This window comes from Desmodus rotundus, chromosome 1 (assembly GCF_022682495.2).
Source record: "Desmodus rotundus isolate HL8 chromosome 1, HLdesRot8A.1, whole genome shotgun sequence".
In the NCBI taxonomy this organism is placed as follows: domain Eukaryota; kingdom Metazoa; phylum Chordata; class Mammalia; order Chiroptera; family Phyllostomidae; genus Desmodus; species Desmodus rotundus.
In genome coordinates this window covers 49,632,482-49,654,316 of record NC_071387.1, presented here as the reverse complement: position 1 = coordinate 49,654,316, position 21,835 = coordinate 49,632,482, and the positions used below count along the sequence as shown (strand labels likewise).

Sequence of the window (21,835 nt, the reverse complement as noted above, 5' to 3'; positions counted from 1 at the left end):
GAAAGGGGCAGGCTGGATAAGGGGGTTCACGAGTAGCAGAAGGCAGATTATAATTCCGAGTTGTAGGTACTGAGCCAATGGCACCTCAGTGAGGACTAAGCATGCTTACGCCTGGAGATGAGAAGACTGCTTCAGTCAGAGGAAGCACCCAGTACCAAGGCCCTAAGGGGAAGCATGCAGGCATATTTGAGGAAGAGCAAGGAGGCCAGACACAAGAGGGGGAGGAGTGAGGGGGGGCTGAGGACCAGAAGTTAAGATAGTAACTAAGGGACCAGGTCAAGAAAGCCATTGAGTTCACAGCAAAAACTTTTCCTCTTATGGAAACAGGAAGCCAACAGAGGGTTTGAGCAGAGAAGCACCACCCTGTGACTTAAGTTTCTCAAGGATCATTGCTGAGAATGGACTGCAGGGGCAGAGGCAGGGAAACCAATTATGAGGCTACGGCAGTAATCCAGGTGAGAGAGGATGGTAGCAGTGGAAAGGATGTGCGGGGGGAGGCAGATTCCGGATACATTTCTAAGGCGTGGTCAGGATTTGCTAACAGACTGGAGGTGGAGTGTGAGAGGAAGGAGAGTGAAGATGACCATACAGTTTGCGGGTTTTCCATCCATGAAAACAGGGAAACCTGGAAAGAATGAGACTGGGGTAAATCACGAATTGCTTTGGTCATGTCGAGCTTGAAGTGGCCGTCAGGCATTCAGATGGAGGTACGAGGAGGAAGTTGGACATGCAGGCATGGAGTTGGGGAAAGAAGTCAAGGCTGGAGAAATAAATGAGAATAACGAGAACCGAACTGAAAATAACTAAAGCCATTAGGTTGCCAAGGGAGTGTCTACAGAAAAGAAAAAAATCAAGGGCTGAAACCTAAGGTCCTCCAAAAGCCAAGGAGGGGGAAAACCAGCAAAGGAAGCTGAGAAGGAGATGGCAGTGAGGAAGGAGAAGAGCCAGCAGGTATAGAAAAAGTTAACATGTTTACACTTCACATTATCCACCAATAAGAGCAAAAGGAACAGCAACAAGTCAAAGTTCAGGGAGGATGCTTCTGTGGGAAGCTACTGCACAATGGTCCAGAAGTTTAGCTTTTGGTCAACTCTGGCTTGATTACCACAGCTGTCAGCAGCAAGGGAGGGTAGCAAAGGGAAAGCCAGGGCAGGTCAAAGGCTGGAGGGCAGGAGAGCACAGGCAGGTACACACTGCTCGTCCAAGAAGCACATGAGAGTTTGTAGAATAAGCTGGGTTAGATGCCAAAGCAGCTCACGGGGAAATACCATCTCCAAATCCAAACGTGAGCATGCAGTCCCTTCCTCACTAGCAAAAGGGCTCAGAGTCACTGAAGAAGTACCCATCAGAGCATTTGCCTTCTGCCGCTCGATCCCACCCTCGGTCCTAGGCCTGGAGAGCGGGCATCATGTGGCACACCAGCAGTCCCCTCCTCATTAGCAAAAGGGCTCAGAAAGAGCCTCTTGCCCTGAGTCTGAACACGGGGGACAGAGATCCCAGTAGGCCCCTGAGCACACAACAAAGGAGAGAAGGACAGCACATAAAGGAGTGCGATGCAGTACTCACTCTCTCTCTGTATCTCTCTCTCTCTGCACTTCACACAAGCAGGACTCTCTTAAAATTTTCAAATGTACCAAGTAAGCACAATATATGTATTTATATCTAACCTTGCTCCCAAAAGGGTTTCAGGCAAGTTTTAAAACTAAATTAAAGTATATTTACCTTAACTTTAAAAACAGAAACAATTATTAAATGCTGAACAAGGGAAAGTACAATGCAATAGTAAATGAGGCCTAAACTAGGTAAGCAACAATGACGATCGTGAAGTTTGACATGGCTGCTTAGCAGTGGGATATACATTTGGCCACATATGGAAATCACAATTTCTTACAAGATTGACATCATTCAATCAATCAAATATTTTGTGAAGAAAGGTCCCAGCACTGCCTGTTACCGAGGCCAACAGCAAGTTTCCTAATGATTCTTCACACAGACGGCTGCTGAGAGCCACGACGGGGACCATGAGGTGTGAGTTTCCCGTGACTGTATCTCAACCTGCGTCCTACCCTGGATCGTGTAAGCTGAGGACCTCACACATCCTAACTCGAGAAGAAACTAGAGGGAAAAGGAAGTACAGTGTTCCAAGTACCCAGTATTTTGATGGAATTTGCGTGTAAAATCCTTTAGAATTTTGTGAATTAACACTATTTCTCCAAAACAAGTTTTCTCGAATAGCTGGGGCCGGTCCAGCACCCAGGAAGAACCGAGACTGCAGCCTTCAGCATCACCAGGCGAGCGAGGGTTGGCCTGCCTACTGAAAAGGGCAGCCAAGCAGAAATGCCAAAAGTCACATAAAAATACAGAACCTATCCAGGACTCTTCGCTAAACAGATAACCCCCAATTCATGCAAAGAGTTGTAAGGGTGGACCTGTAGGAATAGCCAAGACCCCTTCCCACCAAAAAAAGAGTCCTCAATCTACCCCCCCATGTAGACGGCACTGAAGTACCCCACCTCACAGGAGGTGTAATTATAACTTGCTGTCCTTCTTGAAAGACTCTGATTTTTTACTTTTGAAATGATACGGCAGAAGTTTCCCAGTAAGGATAGTAGCAATAGCCCAGGAATTTCACTTTTGAAAGAAAAATACCAGGACATATTTACTAGGCCCCAATAAATTTTATTTTCGCCCAAGCCCCCATTTCTCTACCAGTCTCTTAACAGTGCCATCTGCCTTTAATTGGTGGCCAAGACCATATTAATCAAGGAATTAAACAAAAAACAATGACAAATGAGATAGCAGTAATACATGAAAAAATCAGAAACTAAAAGTCAAGAAAGCAATAAGAGTAATTTCTTAATTAAAATACAGATCCAGCCCTTTGAGAAACGAGTGGAAAGTTACCAAATGGTGGGTGCAGCTTTCCAGATCATAAAAAATTAATCGGTCCTGTATACAAAAATTAGACCTTGTTCTCCGTATCTGGGCAGATTTCTGAAGCATAACCTTTCCAAAATAAACCCTGAGATACAGATTTAATCAATTTTAAAAACTGTTTCTGCCTCAGTATACAGGCCATTAAACCTCTCGGAATTAAATATAGTCTGCATTGTGGTAGATTATGTTGTTGCTTCAATTATTTGCTGCCCTCCCCATAAGAGGATTGTACCTCCCATTGTCATGGGACAGAGTGTCTCCAGATGGAAGAATTAATTCTACTTCCCCACTTCACTGTGGGCAGGCTTAGCCAAACGACTTGCTTCAGCGACTGGTCACTTCCTTTCTTGCCCTTTCTTACTGCCATGAGGTTATGTCCCAGACGAGGGTGACCCACTCAGCCTGGATCCAGAGTAAAGGCCACCCCCGGAGCAGAGCCACAGCTGTCATGTAATGTGAACAAGAAATTAAAATATGTTGTTTGAAGCCACTGATCATCTAAGCTGACAAATGCAACCAACGCTTTATTTTTAAAAATGCTTTAATGCTCAGTGGAATGATAAACAAATGCCTAGAGCAGCCTAATGAAAGTAAATGGACATACAGGTCTTACTGCCAGGGAATTTTCAGGCTAGCCACCTACATAACAAATATAGTAAACTGAAAATAGCATCTGCCTTTTTCTAGTGGAAGTTTGGCCTTATAAATACTGTGTTTGGGGGGAAGGGGAAAACTTAAGTTACTGACCTTTAGAAGACCTCCGTGAGAACAATGGTAGGTTCGAAGATGATAAAGTTCAACAGCTCACCCTTCCACAGTCTTGTAATTAATTAATCTCTAACTGATAGAGGGATAAAACAAGAATCAAGGTTATAAACTTCACCTGCACAGCAGTCTCCTAGCAAAACAAGGAAATATAATTGCCTGGGAGTTTATGGGATGTAGAAACCATTCCCAAAAAAGTCTAGGTTCATTTTAGCTTTTTAGTATCAGTCCCTGCCTGGAAATCGTACCAATAAGATCTGATACAAATAGCTTTTCCAATGATCGGTGAAAACAGAACTTGATAAAAATTACTAGAACTCTCATTTTTTTTCTTAGAAGCCAAAGAAAAACAATGCCCAGAGATAAGACTCCTTTCATAGCTACTCTGATGAAAAAATGTTAAGTTCATTTAAAACTTAATTTCTGAAGGAAAAATATTCAACATCACGTCTTGCCAATTTGTGATGAGGTCTTGACAGCTGGAAGTCCAGAGAAACTTAGAAACTTACTAGGACTAAGCTGAAAGGGTGTCACATCCAGCGGCTGTGGTGAGAATCTGTTTTAACTGGGAAGAAACAAATGAAAAAAAGGCACAGTGAAAAGTGCCTAGTCAAAGGTCAAGGGCAATGCCAAGAAATCCCATACAGGCAAAACCTAAGTCAAGGTTTACAGACCTTGAAAATTGTAAATCTACAGTTTTCCCAAGAGACAGTGGGGGAGATAATGCCAAATACTCTGCCCTGAAAAGCCCTGAATCTGAGCCCATGGTCTCGCCACAAGCCTCAGCAAGCCCATAATAGGTGTCAGAAAGGCTATTTGCACTATAAAATTCCCATCACGTTAGGAACAGTATTTCCTACAATTTGCAACAAAGTTAATACCCAGAATATGTGATGCCATCATGTATTTTGGCAATTCTTCCATAATCCCCAAATGGTACAAGGTTAACAACAGCTCCCTCTGCAAGACACGTTTTTTGGTTGATCTTAGTGAAACCAGAACTCTAGGACACTCTTAGGTCAAGCTGCAGGGATGTCCTGTTTGGAAGCAGACATGAGAATCTGATTTGGTTAGAAGGGATCAAAGAATTTCTGGGGACTTTCTTTCTGCCCCCACTCCACATATGAGCTGGGAAAAATGGGAGAAGCAGACATTCAGCAGAAGAACACGTGCTAAGACCGCAACCGTTTTCTGTCTCACACACGTTTCCTGTTCTAGAAAAATCCACCCATCCTTAGCCTTGATTGCTTTGTCTTCTACATGATCCCAGCCTCCCTGGCCCCACAGCTGACTGGACCACAGGGGGGAAAAGGAAGCATAGGCTAAGCCAAGGAACAGGGAGGGAGAAAGGACTAGAAAGAGTGAATTAAAATAAGAAAAGGAGATTGGCTTGAAAGGGGAAGTCAGGATAAGCAAGCTTTGGGCTGCCATTTTCTACCACCTGCAAGCTGAAGCAGAGAAAGACGGTCTCCGGAGAGAAGTCGAGGAATGGTGCAGATGCTGGAGACAGGATACCATGCGGGCCCCGAAGAAATCATAACTTAGGCCCTAACTCCCCAAATGCCCGGGAGGACTGGCTGGGCTGCTACAGTCTAGGGTTTCATGGGTTCCTTCCAACAAACTCCTTATTGTTGATGCTAATTTGTGTAAGCCAGTTTAAATGTTCTCTCTCTCTTTTTTTTTGCAGCCAATAAGCCTTATTGGTTTATTTTATGCTCAATCTTAACTTTCTAAATTAAAGAATAACATACATACAGTAAAATATGTAAATCTTAAATATTTGTCACGATGAAGTTTTAACATATCCAAGACATCAGCAACCAGATCAAAGACAGCGCATCAGCAGGAGCTGGGGGCCCCCCTCGTCCCTCCCAGGCACTACAGCCCTTGTGCCGCCTGCCCTCCTCAGACTTGTCACCACTGCTTATTTTTTGCCTCTTTTTAGCTTCATATAGATGAAAATATACAACATGTGCGCTTGTTTCTCACCTCTTCACGCAATTCATCATGTTGTTCTGTATCGTAGTAATTTGATCTTTTTCATTGCCATTTGGCATGTCATTACATAATCATACCGCAATCTATTTGCTTCCCCATTCACGGGTATTTGGATTGTTTCTATTATTCCATTATGAACATTTGGTTCATATGCATTCACTCCTGCTGGGCACGCACATCTAGGAGGGTAAGTACTGAGACACGAGAGACATGCATTTGTTCAGCTTTACAGATTAGTCCAAATAGCTACCCAAAGTTAAACCAATGTATACTTCCACTGTCAATGTATGTGAGTGAGTTTGAGCTTTTCTATATACCCATTAATGTGTGGGTATGTTTTTTTGTTAATTTTAGCCATTGGTGTAAGTATATACTGGTGTTTTATAGTAGTTTTTAATTTGCATTTTCCTGATGACTTTCTCTTTTTTAAATTAGGGGGGTTTTGGGGGGGGTGGTTTTTATTGATTTGTAGCTGTTCTCTACATATTCTGCAGAAGTTGTTTGTTGGATACACGATAACAAATATATTCTACTCTGTGATTTGCCTTTTCACTCTTAATTTGTACCACTGAATGAAAGTTCTTAATTGTAATGAACTCAAGACTAGGCAAAATAGTACATGTTGCCTTGAGAAATAGACCCAATCCTCTTGGTCTATACAGTCACTGGTTAAAGGAAAGTTAACTATATGGGACCCAGCTTATGCATAGGCCCTACACTACATATATAATGATACTATCCTCACTTCCCCAAAGCTTTAGATACAAGGACTCACCAACATAACAGCCAGTAGTGTGCCCAGTTAATCAACCGCATTTATGTATTATACCCTGGAAACATTGTTATAAATGGTGAATGGTTGGCGACACCAGCACTTAAAAGTCCCATAGTGGCAGGCACAAAGAGATGTTCCCCCACAGGCAAGTACCTAACACCTCAACAACTTCCCAGCAATTACCAGATCTCATTATTCTAAACAACCAGTGAAAGTTTCCTTGGCCTGGGGCAGCAGGAGGAGCTTCTTTCAAAAAAGTGTGGGTAAGGCTCACACAGCTATTGCCTCATTGATCCTCCTGAAGAGAAGGGAATAGGTTGGTGGCACATCAAGGAACTGGGGTCTTCCCCTGGCCCCAGGTCCCTGAGCCGGCCTTGGCCCTTTCATGTGCTCCCAGGGTTCTTCCCCCATCCACTGTGGGCTCCCTGAGATCACGGCCCTCCCTCTGCTCCTCTGGCCATAAGAGAGAACAAGGCAGCTCTTTAAGACTTTTTTACCCAGGAAGTTTTATGGTCAGGAAATACTACATCCTGGGTGTTTCTTTATCTTCCCTCCCTGCTCTCCTCACTCCCCTATCTCCACCCCACCCCACCCCTGCACACACCAAGACCAAACACAATGGTTTCATGATACTAATGTTTCTTTTCAGACAAACACGGAGGCACAGGAAACGTGTCTGGCAGGAAGCAGTAGTGTTGAGAGTCTAGAACCCAAGAGTCTACCCACTGCCCTATACTGAACCTCCTCCCTTCAAAATGACCAGACTAAAAATAAAGGTAAAACATGCAGAAGAAATGGGAAAGAAAAGCTCTTCTGAGTCAACGAGGGTCAAGCAAAGAAGAGATGCTCAGGAGGAAGCAGCTTCCATGGACTGGGCGCCCCCAGTCCGGCCCGGGACCCAGGCTTAACTAAACACAGACATCACGTGTGAGTGAGGACGTTGGTCAGGCAAACAGGCATGTGGTGAAACTAGATGTGAGGCCAGAGGTTCACAACACTCTTTTCTCTGCAAGAAAATGGTTGATAAACCATATAAACGTCAAGTCCCTTAAACAGTATTTTCCTCCCTTTGCAAGGAAAGTTGACAGAGCAGGAAAAAGTGACAGTTTTTTCCATTGTACTAAAGCAAATACTTCACTCAATTGCTATGGGCTAAGAGTGCTAAAGGTCTTCCTACTCATTCTGGAGTTCAAGAGGCGAACCGTTGGCACACCCTTCCCGATAACAAGCAGGCCTGAGCCAGGACCCAGCAGCACTCGGTTTCTGAGTGGCAGACGCTTTGGCTACGTGGAAGGCGTGACAAAGCTGTAAGAGCACACGGAATTCCACGACAGAAAAACAAAGCCCTTCCGATTAGGTCTTCCCGGTGTCCATGAGCATCCAAATGTGCTTCCCAAGACCGGCTAAAAGAACTCCCACACTCGACACCCTCCACCCTCGCCCCACCCCCAAAAAGAAAAAGAAAGTTTTCTTTCTCTATTAGCCTAAAACATGATTAAAACTCTCCTAAAAAAAAAAAAAAGACCCACTGAATTTGGGGAAGATAACTTACAGTACCCTCATGGCTCTAAGTTCACACACGACCAGGTGTGGCTGGGGATGACCGCTGGAGAACACACACCCAACTCAGACACAGACCTGGCAGGTGGGGCCAGATCTTGTAAGGACAAATTTCTTTATAACTAAATATTTAAACTTAAGCCGACAGAAGCATGGAATTCCTGATCACCTGCAGGGCAGGTCACCACACAGTGCACACCTAAACCTCTATAACTGACGAATCGGTACCTTCGTGCAGATGCGGAAGCTTTAGCATGCTACGGATGAAGTTATACCTATTCATCCATCGACCACTTTTTAATCCCTCGAAGCATAACCCAGTCACTCCCCTCCCACCTGGCCACTCCATAAAAAGCCCCTGCTCCACCTCCAGTGCCTGCGCGGTGCCTCCAGCCCGCATCGCTGTCACTCCCAGCGTTAGAGACAATTCTCAGATCCCACTCTAGAGCCACGACTGCTCCCCTTTCCTCCCCACCAATAAAAACTTATTAGAACGCAAGTAAGTTCATATGACCATAAGTTCCCTCAACATTTAAAAAAATGTTTTGAATAGACAAAACTTCCATATCAGTCACTATCTGAATCGCTTCTCCAAATTGTTACCGAAACCCCGGCGGGGCTAAGAAACGTTGAGCTGTAGTAAGTAAACTTCAGTAATGTCTCTCCCAAACTCCTCTCCTTCACAGGGATTCAGCAAACCCTCCTCCCACTCCTGAATGATAGCGCTGACAGGAGACCAAAGTGCGGTGGTTCTGGAGGCAGAGAAATCTTACTCGGTCCTCAACGTCAGAAGCCCGGATCCGCCAAAGACACTTGCGGTACGCCACCCCGGATTCGCCCTTGCCACCAAGGGGCCACAGGGCATCCACAAATACCTTACAGGTATTTAAAACCCACAGTGTCTAACCCCTGGTCGGCAATACCCCTGATAACATTTCAGGGAAGATGGAACGTTTATCCAGAGTAAGCACTAAACTAGATTGCATTCTTAAAGAAGCACACAATCCTTGGAAAAAAACAATTGAGAAGATGAAATAAGTGCCCTAAATAGAAGCTGAAGGGCGAAATTTCAAAGGGCCAACAGGAAATAAACCAGAACAAACGCAAGCACACCAGATCACACGTTAGGCTGCGTACAATCTGCTCAGTTCAGAAGTGGCGAAGACGGTCAGGACTGCCGCGCAGCTTCAGTGTGCCCCTTACCCCTGCGACGGCGACCCCCTTCTTTTCTCCTTTTAAAAATCATGCTCCAGGAACCCAATTTGCTTATACATTTTTATGTAGAAATTTAATGCCTGGCCAACTACAGAGCATGACTGGGATCCATTACCACCTAAAAATACCACAGTGAATGGCAAAAAAGTCAACAGACTGATTTAACAAGGTGGGAAAGTTGAAAGAGTGAATGAGACTGCATGAGCAGTCTCCAAATACCCTGAATACCGATTCTCAGAACCCACCCGTAGGGTTTATTCATAAACTCTGGCCTTTTAAGTTCTATTAGTAAATCTCCTGAGATGCATCTCCCACCAAATTAAAAGACAAAAAGCCCCTGAGAGATGAATTTTATAGCATGGAGAAACAGAAAAGCTAGACCAATTTAAAAACAGATATAAAGTCTCCAGATGAATTCGTAACTGGTCTAGCCGTTCCGTTTCACTACGCTATAAAATAGAAAGTATAAGCCTTTTTCTGAGGTGCTCGTTTTCATTAGTCTGAAGAACTCAGTAACGCTTATTTGCCCAACTGGCTAAAATAAGACAACAGATAGTAACATGTATCGGCCAGAATATGGAGCAGCCGGAACCCACATGCCACTGTTGGGAATATAAATTAATAAAGCCTCTCTGGCAGACTCCACCGCAGCTGAACCGTGGGGCCCAACAATCCCACTACTGAATACACTTCCAACATCGATGTCTGCGTGTGTTCACCAGAAAACACGCGCACACGTGTTCATGACAGCACTGGTCCGAATCGGCCCACAACTGGAAACATCCCAAGGTGCAGCTCCAGTAGGATGGATAAGGGGGGGGTATTCACACCCAGGAACACAATACAGCGGTGGAAATGAACAAACCGCAGCCACATCAATCTCACAAACTAACATGGAGTGAGAGAGGCGGAACACAAAGGAGTCCACAACCTGTAACCTTATGTACGTAAAATCCAAAAGCTGACGCAAGTGATCTCTAACACAGAAGGATAGCCTTTGGGCAAGAGCAGTGAGCGGAAGGGGGTATACAAAGATGATCAAGCTGGGTCTATGGCATTTGGGGGAAGGGACATGAGGGAGTATTTGGCAGAAAAGGGAGTTGTAGAATCACATAATATGAACAATCCCAGCCCCTAAAAAGGGCCTCTTTTAATCAATTTCTTAATAGAAACAAGCAGCTCTGTTGAGAATATGAGAGAAGGGGTGGGGGGAGAGAATGAATGAATTCAAGCTTGATTTCTACTTTGCTCTATTTTTTCATGTTTTCCCCAAGGTCAAAGGGTAAATCAGTCAGAAGAACCCAAAAGACGTCTGAACAAATTTAACCAAAAATGTAACACAGATATCAAAAATTTACATTCTTTGCCTCTAATCAAGCCAAAAATCATATAAAATATCAAAAGAACTTTTACCTACAATATGCAATAAATGTAAACACACATCATCAGAGACACTTAGACATGATCCTGAATGACTTTGTGAGGCAAAATTTTATCCTCCACTCTAAGATGGTCACATATACAAGAAGGTTCTCGGAGGAGCTGGGATGGGGGGGGGGAGGGGGCGTGGCCAGGCCTCCTAGCACCTACCATCGTGAGCTGGACCTGAATGTATAGGACGACGGCTCCAGAACGCTACCGTAATAAGATGCTGGTGGTTGGTGGGTGGCATCATCTGGGTTTAGGAAATCAGACACCAGTTCTGGGATGAAAGAATTGATCTGATTCACAATCCTGAGTTCACCATCTGTGAGTTCAATACGGCCTACGCAGACTACCGTGATCTCACGGAGAAGATGATTTCAAGGACGGTGCAGCACATGACAGGCAGTTACAAGGTCACCTATACCATCCAGAGAACCACCAGGAAGGCCAAGCCTAGGAGGATGATAGCTGTGTGGTATAAGCTGTTGAATGCCCTACACCTGGGACCACAGCCAGGCTCCTCGATAAGCTTGGAAGTGACATACATCAATCCTACACTAATCTGTGATCAACCCCAGGTAATGAGCCCTTTGGCCAAACAGCACTGCTCTGAAGAGGGTCTGACTGAGTCCTTTGAACTGTCTGTCATGAAGAAGGAAATACACAATGGCTACAGGAACTGAATGACCCCATGTGGCAGCTTTCTGAAGAACAGGCCAAGACCACTGGCGATGATGAGGCCATGTCACTGATGTCAAGGGCTGCCCCACAGCTGGCTGGGGCACGGCATTCACCGAGTCCCCGTGGTTCTCACAGACATCAATGAAATCAAGGAAGTACTTCTGTTTCCTTCCGTGAAACCCGAAGAGGAAAATGTAGCAACTGCTAATACATTGGAAAGCACAACAGCTGGCACTTCCATCTAGAAAATGATAATTGCAACTCACAGAACTCAGGCACCTTTTTAATTTTATTTTATTTTGTTGTTGTTCTTTTACAGCTGTCCCAATTTTTCCCCTGTTGTTCTCCCCTGCCCCACCCACCCCACCCCCCAGTCAGTCCCCACCCTGTTGTCCACGTCCATGGGTCCTCTATACATGTTCCTTGACTAGACCCTCCCCCTTTTTCCCCCACCTCCCTACCCCCATCCCCCTTTGCATTTCTACAAAAGATCAAGGACTTGCCAGATGCTATAGGTCTTGAACATGTGAGTTCAAAACAATGAGTTTTTATCTAGCTTTCAGTGCTGGAACAATCAAATAGAAGTTTAAACTTTGTCTATAAATAATTGACCTAAAAGTGTTAAGTCTATAATACCTTGACATTTTTTCTTGGATCATTTGAAACATGGAGTATGGAAGGTAGCCCTGACTGGTGTGGCTCAGTGGGTTGGGCATTGTCTGCAAACCAAAAGGTCACTGGTTTGATTCCTGGTCAGGGCACATGCCTGGGTTGTAGGCCAGGTCCCCAGCTGGGGTCAGGGAGGCGGCTGTGAGAGGCAACTGATCAATGTTTCTCTAGCATATGGATGTTTCTCTCCCTCCCTTTGCCTCCCTCTAAAAATAAATAAAATCTTTTTTAAAAAAAGGAATATGGAAGGTAAAGGTACATAGAAATTCTGAACAAACAGTGAATAAATTGCCTGAATTTTGCTTCTTCCATTATCCTAGGATTTTTATATGTATGGACATGCATATCGCTTATAAATTTTGATAATGTTTTATGAAGAAATACTGAGTTACTTCTGAGCCTCTTTGTGGGTCTTCTTTCATTGTGTCTCTTTACTTCCTTTTGTTCATATGCTGGAAAATGTCCTATGGATTTTTAAGCATAATGTGACTCCTCATTCATAAAATTAAAAACAGATTTGAAAACTCAAAAAAAAAAAAAAAAAGACCAAGGAATTGCAAGGGAATTCTTGTATGCTACTATCCACTTGACTCTTGCAGTTCAGTTATGAGAAGAGAGAAAAAGAACTGAGAATTCTTTTTATACCTTGTTACCAAATAAACTGTTTGTCTCTAAATAAACAAATAAATAAACCAACAAGAACAGAGGTCCTTGTGTACTTCTCAGGGGATCAGGTAATTATAAAAAGGGGTTAGTATGTCTTCTGAGAGTTAAACTAAGCCTCATTGCTCAATTCCATTAACTAAATGGAATTTTAAAAAAAACAAAAAACCAACAACAGAGCTTCGGGCTTCCTGACACTGTTTGCAATATGTAACTGTTTCCAATTAACTGATTGCTTCTGTAATGTAAAAAGCATGAGAATATTTCTTTCTGACAGGTTATCTGTTTTAAGGTTCTTCATCAGTGAGAATATTATCGCTTCCAGCATCCATACTTTAAACGCAAAGCCCAAGAAAGGAAAGAGCAAACAGGTATCTGACTTTAAAAGCCAAAGAGAGGAAATAAAAACTGTTAGATTAAGTGACCTGCTATGCTCATGCAGCGTACATGCTCGCAGGCAATTCCCGTGTCTAGTGACCGGGCTGTTTTAACAAGAGCCTCGCCGTCAGCTCCGCTATTCAAGACAGTCTGTGTCTCTTTCGTTGCCCCTACCACACACACACACACACACACACGTGCACACATGCGCTGCAACAAGCCTTGGTTTTCCACCTCTCCATGGCCCTGTCAAGTATAAAATGCTTTATTTAAAATCATAAAAGTAACTAACAAAAAGAGGACTACAGATAGTAAGACAAAAATGAGAGCATACTGGGAGACAGAGGGGAGAGGAAAAGAAGAGAGATGAGAGGTAATATAAATTCCCTTCTTCCTTAGCAGGGAATTAAAAGCTGTGGTCAAATGTGCACAATCAAGCAGTATGGACGGTGGCAGTTTAAAATGAGGGCTGCAAATTCTCTGGCACTCCTCCCATCAAGTGGCGGGTCTCCGTCCCTCCCCTCGGGTCCCAGCAGGCTCCTGACTGCTCCATCCAACAGTAAAAGGGAAGTCGTGTAACTCTGGAGGCGAGGTCGTGAAAGGCCATGAACCTTCCAACCAGTTCCCGTAAGGTGCTATAGCTTGAGCTAACGGTATATGTCAACAGGAACAACATGAACAGTGTTTTGAGATGAGATTAACATTCTAATGAGTGAATTTTCGGTAAAGCAGATTGCCCTCCATAATTTGGTCTTCCTAACTACGTCGTGTTGCACCCGCAGTAGCCTCCTGCCTTTGAGGTTCACTTTATTTCCTGATTGCATCACTTTCTCTTGTGCTTGGTTTGATCTCATGGTTTGTACAGCAACACGCTGCACAGGTGTTTGTAGCCCGGGAGCAGTAGCCAGACCGCCTAGGTGTGTAGTAGGATATACCGTCTAGGTTTGGGTAAGTGCACTCTTTGATGTTCAAACAATGAAATCTCCCAGCGACGCACTTCTTAGAATGTATCCCCATGGTTACGTGGAGCATGATTCTGCATGGAGGAAATCTGGTGGCCATGCAAGTGGTGTATCGAGGGCCACCGTGCTTACGTTATCATATGTACGTGCTCTGGTCAACAGTCAACACTGAGCCCAGCCTTCCAGCCATCCCCCGCCAAGGCACGCAGCCTGGGAGCAAAGCCTTCTCGGACCCTGCAGACCAGCCCATTCACCAGCTCAGTGCCGCAGAGACCCCGGTCAACATCACACGGAGCAGAAGCACCCAGCTGAGCCCCACCTGGATCCCAGACCCACAGAAGCCAGAATACTGTGAAACAATTGTTTTAAGCCACGAAATTTCAAGGTAATTTGTTTAATGATACCCACCAGAAGAATTAAAATAAATGAACAGTCATCAGTTAAGGCACCTGAAAAGAGACTATACTCTGCACTGGGACCAGAGAAAAGTGATAGGTTTCAGTTTGCATTTTAAACCCTTCTTTGTTTATTGCATTCTTACAATGTATAGAGATGACTTCAGAAATTCAATAACATGTATTGAATAACTGAAATTAGCTAAGACAGAACTTTTGTGTGTACTAACACACAAAATATAGAGTGATGATGTGTTAATTTACTAGATGAGAGCAATTCTTTCACAATGTACACATACATCAAATCATCATGATGTCCACTTCAAATATCTTACGATTTGATTTGTCAAGTATACCTCAATAAAGCTGGGAAAAGGGAATTTTAAAAATTAAAGAAACAACAACGAACAGATTTAGCACATATTGTGTATCAGGCAGTCTTCTAAGTACTCCATGTATTTTCATTCATTTAATCCTCACAACATTCTCACGAGGGGGAGTAATTTTATTATGCCCATTTTAGAGATGGGAAGTTGAAGCACAGAGAGGTTCCGTAACCACACCAAGATCACACATCAAGTGGCAGAACTGAGATTGAAACTAGTAAGTCCGGGTCCAGAGCTACATTTCGACAAAGATCACGAGGCTCTTTCAGCAGTCACAAGCCACCGAGTAAAAGTACAATCTCAAACTGCCACTGACCTGGGTATCCAAGCAGGTGACTGACCACACTTACCATATGTCAAGCCCTGCGGGACTACCTTGCTTCTTCAAAGCTACTACCTAAACACCAACACCCTTTCATCTCCACCTGCACAGGTTTCAAAGCCCAGTGCCCCTAAACATCACCCAAATCTCTCTACTGAGCATTAATTTCTCCATCCCCTACATTTTCAGAATGAGCCATTTATATCAGCGATTTTCATCCTTCCGACTCCTGCTACAACCCTGTATCTGTCTCCCCACTTGCTATGAACTCTGTGAGGCTCTTTGCTCTAAACATTTTCCCACCTTTGTATTAGTTTGCTTATTTTCAGTATCTTCCAGACAAAGAATGCTAAGGAAACAGCATCATCCCCATTACCCCGAGTGGTCTGTGGACTTTAATCTCCCTCCTTGAGATGGCTCAGTGGTCTTTTCTTCTTCAAAACTACCTGACCTCTACTCACTTTCTAAAGACCCTTTTAAAGTTCAGCTCAAGTCTTACGACTTATGGAAGCCAACCCTAACCAACCAGGCAAGAAAGACCTCGTTAGGGACTCAGAACTCATATAAACACTCTGTACCTGTTTTCTGACCTAAACACTCCTTTGTCGCATATACGAATTCTGCCTAGGCGGTAGTGTTAATTTTTATACAGAATTTCTAAACCATAAACTACTCAATGGTATGATCCCTTTCACATCCCCTAAAGCTCCTAGCTCAGCATCTTTGCAAACAAGTATCCTATAAAGAAAAATACTACATGATTGGTAAATGAAATTACAACAAAAGTTATATTTATGCTACTTATCAAGAAGATATCATGGTCAACCTCACCATTATTTTGAGAATTTGCAAGTTAAACTAATGAGACACCTTTTGCAAGTAACATATTGGCAATTTAAGATTTCTTTAATGAATTCTATACTAGATTCACAGACAACTTGATTCTGCAGGTAGCAGTTTAGCAATAAGGATCCGGATTTGTCAAAAGGAAAGTCTCTAGTCTATAAAGTAATCCGAAAGTGGGAAAATGACAGGTACAAAGATGACTCCTGCAGCGATACACAGGGTGGGGCAAAAGTGGGTTTACAGTTATTCGTACAGGAAATACAATTAATAAATAACACAAGAGAAACTAGTTTGCATATTCACAGCTATAAACCTACTTTTAGCGCCACCCTGTATACCAGTAAAACTACAGAATTTAACACATTTCCTATGTTGGGGAGATTAAACGAAAACATAGCCACAGGATACTGGACCTGCACAGGAATTCAAAAGTCATGGAGACAGGAGCAACTTTAAGATACAGTGTCAAGCCCTGACTGATGTGGCTCAGTGGGGTGGGCATCGTCCCACAAACTGAAAGGTCACCAGTTTGAAAGGTCACTGGTTCGATTCCCAGTCAGGGCACATGCCTGGGTGGCAGGCCAGGTCCCCAGTTCGGGGTGTGCAAGACCAATCGATGTTTCTCTCCCACACTGATGTTTCCCTCTCTTTCTCCCTCCTCTCCCCTCTCTCTAAAAATAAATAAAATATTTTTTAAAAAGATACAGTATCAAGATGTAAACAAGATTCAAAATTGAGTATTAGGATTATGACTTCATAAAAATATGAAAAGCATTGGAATCGAACACAACAGAAATAATCAGTCTGCTGAGATGGGTTAACACGGGTCACCTTTTGCCCATTTGCAAATTCTCTGTAAGTCTACCTCTTTTGCAATTTAAAAAAGAATAGGACAGAGACCTCACAGTTACTTTGCAATCTGTTCAGCGGTATCTTCTAAGCTGAACACTAGTTTAGAACTCAGCAATGCACTGCCGAGTACATACCCAATACAAACATGCACTTGTGTATCAAGACGTACTAGAATGTTCATAGTCACACAATTCACCATTGCCAAAATTTAGAAAGGACTCAAATGCCCATAACCCTAGAATGGGTGAATAAATCTGGGGGTAATTACACAATGGAATACTGACCAGCAATGATAACGACTGAACCACAGCCCCGTGCAACAACATGGCTAAATGTCACAAGCAACGCTGAGAAAAAGAAACAAGATACACACACTCACACTCCACAAGCCCACTGATCCCATGTATACGGAGCATGAAAACAGGCAAAACTAATCTATGGTTAGACTAGCCCTTGGGGGGAGAGAACGATGGGAAGAGAAGGCGGGCCTTCTGCAATAAGGCAATGTTCTGTTTCTTGATCTTGGTGCTAGTTCTAAGTTTACATTCACTTTGCAAAAATCTGTCATACTGTATGTTATAGTTCAATTTTTTAATTACTTAAAAAAAAAAGATGGCATAAGCCAAGCCACCCACACAAGAGGCATAACATTTTCTGTAACTTTGTAACTTTGCAACCAGGTTGGCTTCTTGATTTGACTGGAGAGCGGCAGAGAAGTGCAGTGGTTGTTGCCTAATTTACCTAGCTTCAACTGACTAAAATGTGATTTTAAAAACATGCACAAATAATCCAACTAATGCCTGAGTAAATTATCTTAATTTTTCACCTAGATCCCTTTTGCTGCTTCTGAATCTGCTCATCCTACAGCTACTCCGTTAGCAGACCTCAACTCCCACAAACGCTCCACTTTCAGCCACTCTCCTACCCCTTCTTCCCCAATTCCTTTAATCCCCTTCAGAAAGACCCTTTCCCATCCTCCTCCCCTCTAGACTAGGGGATTAATGCACGAGCAGTTTAGTTCATGTGACTATCTGTGAGCAGATGTTGATACTCACAAAATGAACCGAAGTCTTGAATGTACAGATTTTAGTGGCCATTGGCTTGTAATTTCTTTCTGTGGGACATTTTGGATGATTTAAAACAAAACTATTTTTAAATCCTCAGCCCTTTTTTTCTCTAACATCTCCATCCTCCACAATGCAAATGCAAATACCCACCCACCCCCCTTCAAAACTCACTCTTGCTGAGGCAGAACTTCAACTAGAATAATCTGTCCACTCGGCAAATCTAGAGAGCAAAAAGAGTGTCCCAATACACCCCTGTATCCTATGAGGATAAATCACATTCCTAATTTGTGTATGAAGATTAAATGTCTAAGGATGGGGCTTCTCTTTCATCCTCAGACATTTTAATCTTGACATAGGACTGCCCATACTTAATTTTTCTTCCACCACCTCAGCAGAAGCACCTTCCCCAAAATCCATTAAGTGGAAAAGGCTTGAAGTTAGTAATTTCTCAATTTTCTTAATCTCTATCTTGGGAAAACTTCACCTTAAAATGAGGGAGTACTAGGCTGGAGGAGGGGGAATGGAGGATGGCTACTAACGGATGACCAGTAATGGGTATGGGGTAGCTTTTGGAAAGCTAGCATTAGGTAGTAACGACAACTGCATAACTTCGTGAACATGATAAAAGCCACTGAATTGTACACTTTAAAAGGGTAAATGTATGGCATGTTTATTATATTGCACTTTTAAAATAAAGTTGGAGGAGTGCCCAACACCCAACTTTTTTACACAAAGTTAGATGAAAGGAACAAGTACCAGGTAAAATGCTAAATACCACCTAAAGCTCAAGCTGAGCCCTGGCCGGGTAGCTCCATTGATTAGAGGGACCAGACGCCAAGGTTAGGGGTTCATTTCAGTCAGGGATTATATAGGGGTCAGCCAGTGAATGTGTGGATAAGTGCAACAGATCGATTTATCTCTATTCTCTCTAAAATTAGTAAGACTTAAAAAATTAAAAATTAAAATCAAGCTGAATAAACTCATGAATGAAAAATGAGAAAACCGGCCCTGAGTTCAATCCAGCTCAGAGGTGCAATGGGGGGAGGGGGCGGTGGATGAAGGTGAGGCAAGAAACTGCACCGTTATAGATCTGGATTATTAACCTTCCTGTTAGTCTAGCACCCTCGTTCTGACATACTATTTCATTAATATTGAATACAAGATGAACCTCCGTGGAGACGACGTGCAGAGAGCGAGCGCTGGGGGACGCCACAGATTGTTTTTCATGCTAACTCGGCCAAAGCCCTCACCAAGTCTCCCCTACGCAGCGCAGCTCTAGCTGACCTGCAGAACTCACCGCGAAGAGTTGCCTCCGAAAATTCCACCGGGATCGAGGTGGACGGGATGAACGGTCAAGGGGAGGAGGTAGCTGCCCTGAGCGCAGCATTCCCTGCGCGTTTGCGTTAAGTGGAATGTTAGAGGGGGGGCGTTCAGGGACCTGGGCCGCTTCAGGACACTCGCCCCTTCCCTCGACTTGCTGCAGATGCTCCAGAAGCCCACGCTGTCCGGACCGGGTTCCGTGAGCCAGGAAGCCCAAAGTTCCCACACCCCTCCCCCACTTCCCGGCCCCTCCAGCCCTGACCCGAGTAATCTCTGAGTGGTCTGAGGGCGACTCGAGGCCACCTGCTGCTGCTCTGGGGCAGAATAATAATAGGGTCGACCGCCAGTCCCTCCAGTGCCCGATAACGCACGGGGAGACGTCTCAGAGAGACTCTCTCGCCCCATCCCGAGCTGATTAAAGGGCCTGGGGGCACCAAAGGGCTGTGCGCCCTAGCCCGGAGCAGGACTTCCCCGCTGCCTCGAGCCGGGCGCGCCCCGCTACCCTCCCACACAGGCCGAGCCCCGTGGCCGCAGCGCGCGCGCCAAACACGGGTGGGTGACCCTGTCCCTAGTCCCGCTCTGAAGCTGCCGAGGGGACCGAGTGCGAGGGAGTCCGCGGGGCTGCCCCTCTGCTCCAGCACGGCCGCCGCGCGCCCTGGCGCGCGCCTAGTTTGCCTGGCTGGGCTGAGGCCGGCCCAGGACAGAGATCGGAGCCCGGGCGCCCCCGCGCCCACCCCGCAGGGGAAAACGGCGCAGTCTAGACCCCCGCTCCACTCACCTCCGAGCGCTCTCCCCAACCTGCCGCGCCCCGCGAGCGGCTCGCAGGCTCGGCCCGGCTCCCCGACCTCGGAGGAGGGGCGGAGCGGAGGGGGCGGAGCCGGCCCCGTCTGGCCAGCGCCAGAATTAAACTCCGAAACGCAGGGTACCCGCCGGGCTCTGCAACCAAGGCAAAGCGAAGTTGGCGGAGACTAGTAAGCCTCAGACGCCGGGTGGGGAAATGACTGTGGCAGCGTCCCGGAGCTGGGCGGGAGGGAACCCCAGGTGGCCCCAGAAACTTCCAGGATACCCGGCTCTCCGCGGCGCTTCTTTGTACCCCGGGACCGGCCGGCGCGGGCCTCAGTGCGCCTGCGCGCGGCCCCAACCCCACAGTGCCCACGAGTCACCTTCGCGCACCTCCTCGCCACACCCAGCCTTCCGGCTACTGCACCGATAGAACCCGCCCAAGGAGTTCCCTCCGCCCCGGCACGTTCCTTCTGCCCACGTGTGTTTAGTTTCCCCCCCTCCCCCAGGGAAGGAAATAGCCCATCCCCCCCACCTCTTTCCCCGCCCCCACGACCCCCCCACCCCCAGTGAAACTTGCTTCTATTCAGAGCTATTATCTCTGACCCGGAGGCGTCCCTGGGCGCCGCAGGGGTGGCATGTTAACACTCCTGTCTAGTGCCTTTTTACTGCCGCCTCCCTCCACTCCGCTAAGAATCTGCCCTGTGCTTTGGGGCCGTTTTCTGGTCCGTGTTGAGAGAGGGACTGGGGAGCATGCCGGAGTCTGGTTTGCTGCAGGTGCTTGGGCAGGGCAGTCTCTGAGAGGCGACTAAAAACCTCCTGCTGTTCCTGGACTGGCCTCGTGTCTTCCGTGCGTTCGCTTCTGCTCGGCCTCAGGACGGAATCCTCCGTGGGGAGGAAAAAGTGCGTGTCCAGAATGGCGAGGAGGTTCGGGGAACTCCAAAGGAAACGCAGTGGCTGCCTCGGGAACTGAGGACTGAACTAGAACGTCTGACACTGGATTCTGAGCAATTTCAGTGGGTGCAAGAGAGATTGAGTAGGGGTTAAGAGGCTGTGACTTGGGTCTTCTTTCGATCTGAAGACAGTTTGAATAAACAGGACAGGAGGACCGAAAAAAACCAAGTATTGCTGAGACAAAAAACATTAATGCCAGCTCGTTACTTACTGATTTTCTTAAGAGCTCTCCTTCACAGAGCAACCAGCAGGGCCTTACACACGTCACAACATTTTTTGCAAACAGATTAAAGAGCCATCAAACCTCACAAGTTGAAATGCTAGCCTCTGAGGGAGGAGAAGCTGGGAAAATCAATGCTCCTCCACTTGTTGGTGGCAAAAGACATGCAAATTCCTGAAATTGATGCCCCCTGCCTGTTAAGAGGAGGGCAAACCGCAGCTCAGAGATACTGGGAACAGGAAATCTTATTTTTAGTCACAGCCCCTTTTGCCAGCTCACTGGGTAACAGTAAATAAACTCCTCCTTCTGGGCCTCAGTTTATTCATCTGTATAATAGGGTATATGGATTCAGTAGGTTCTCTCTAAAATACACCCCACCCCGCAAATATCTATGCTTCTATGAAAAAAACCCCAAACCTCTTCCCAAGTTGATGAGTGGGGAGATGAAAATGAGGGGGCCTCTTGCCTACACAAAGTGCCCTGCACCCTTTATTTCTCCTTCCTTACAATTAGTAAGCATTTATTTCATAGGCCCTCCAAAGTTGGCAAATCCAATCACGTGTGGCAGATTCTGAATTTTTACTGGATTTATATTTGAAAATCTTCATTTTTCATCATTTTTCTACTGATATACAATTCATATACCACAAATTTATTCTTAAAGG

General features: G+C 45.2%; 1 protein-coding gene and 1 pseudogene across 1 annotated transcript in view; one reads left to right on the top strand and one right to left on the bottom strand.

Annotated features, from left to right (window-relative positions):
• KANK1 (KN motif and ankyrin repeat domains 1) overlaps positions 1-20,283 on the bottom strand; it is a 189,456-nt gene extending 169,173 nt beyond the window's left edge. The window contains exon 1 of the mRNA XM_053924038.2: positions 19,995-20,283. The gene's annotated coding sequence lies outside the window, so the exon portion shown is untranslated. The remainder of the gene's footprint in view (positions 1-19,994) is intronic.
• LOC112299622 (lysine--tRNA ligase pseudogene) lies at positions 8,752-11,601 on the top strand (annotated as a pseudogene).
• Positions 20,284-21,835: the final 1,552 nt, after the last annotated feature.